This window comes from Aplysia californica, unplaced genomic scaffold (genome assembly GCF_000002075.1).
Source record: "Aplysia californica isolate F4 #8 unplaced genomic scaffold, AplCal3.0 scaffold00209, whole genome shotgun sequence".
Lineage (NCBI taxonomy): Eukaryota > Metazoa > Mollusca > Gastropoda > Aplysiida > Aplysiidae > Aplysia > Aplysia californica.
In genome coordinates this window covers 972,374-973,572 of record NW_004797479.1, presented here as the reverse complement: position 1 = coordinate 973,572, position 1,199 = coordinate 972,374, and the positions used below count along the sequence as shown (strand labels likewise).

The following is a 1,199-nucleotide window of genomic DNA, read 5'->3' as shown; positions in this document are numbered from 1 at the left end:
CAGCGTCATGGTGCACAAGTGTACAAACATGTTTACACAGAACCAGGTTATCAAAGATGGTGGAGAATCTTGGAGGTTATCTCGTCCTAAAAATAACTTTTTACTGGTACTTTTATTATCAACCTTGGCGATAATGAAGAACTGTAGAGATTTGGTGGGGAAAGTCAAGTGCGTTACATAACGGACTGATTTGAGCAAAGACGCGAGGATAGATGAATGGATAGATTATAGATAAAGATGGTATAATCAGACAGATAGGCGGACAGAAAGACAAACAGAATCCATGCATCGATGGGTGGATGGATGGATGGATGGATGGATGAATGGATGGATGGATGGACGGACGGACAGACAGATAGATGGACGGACGAACGGACAGACAGATGGATGGGGGGATGGATGGATGGATGGATGGAGGGATGGATGGAAGGATGGATGGATGGATGGACGGACGGACGGACGGACGGACGGACGGACGGACGGACAGATAGATGTATGGGTAAATTATAGAGATGGTATGATCAGACAGAAGGCGGACAGAAAGACAGACAGAATCCATCGATCGTCGATCTATGAATGGACGGACGGATTGACGGATGGACAGAGAGACAGACGGACGGACGGATGGATGGGTGGACAGATAGATGGGTGGATAGATGGATGGATGGATTAATGAAAGGACGGTGGGACGGACAGACAGACAGACAAACGGACGGACGGATGGATGGATGGATAGATAGATAGATAGATAGATAGATAGATAGATAGATAGATAGATAGATAGATAGATAGATAGATAGATAGACAAAGAGAGAAAACATGAAAGAAAGAAAGAGAGCGAGAGAGACAAGGGAACCAGTCAGATAGATGGATACATAGATGTAATGTGAAGGGAGGGGGGGGGGGGGGGGTGAGACTGGTTTGAATGAGAAAGAGACAATGGCATCAAACTCCTACTCCGTCGATACATTCATTACCCGCTTCCCCATTCATTGTCCTCGCAGACTCTTCCAGCGTGCCTACTCGTCTGTCTATCGGTTTATTGTCTCTCTGTCTGTCTGTCTGTGTGTCTCTTATTTCCCTTCCCTCTCTTTTACTCCTCCTTTTCACCCCTTGAGTGCCTATATTCGTTTGTCTATTGGTTTGTCTGTCTGTCTGTCTGTCTGTCTGTCTGTCTGTCTGTCTGTCTGTCTGTCTGT

General features: G+C 46.0%; 1 protein-coding gene across 1 annotated transcript in view; it reads right to left on the bottom strand.

Moving 5' to 3' along the window:
• The window catches only part of LOC101864300 (monocarboxylate transporter 12), a 46,601-nt gene that overhangs the window by 25,393 nt on the left and 20,009 nt on the right, over nt 1-1,199 (bottom strand). The gene's annotated exons all lie outside the window — the stretch shown is intronic.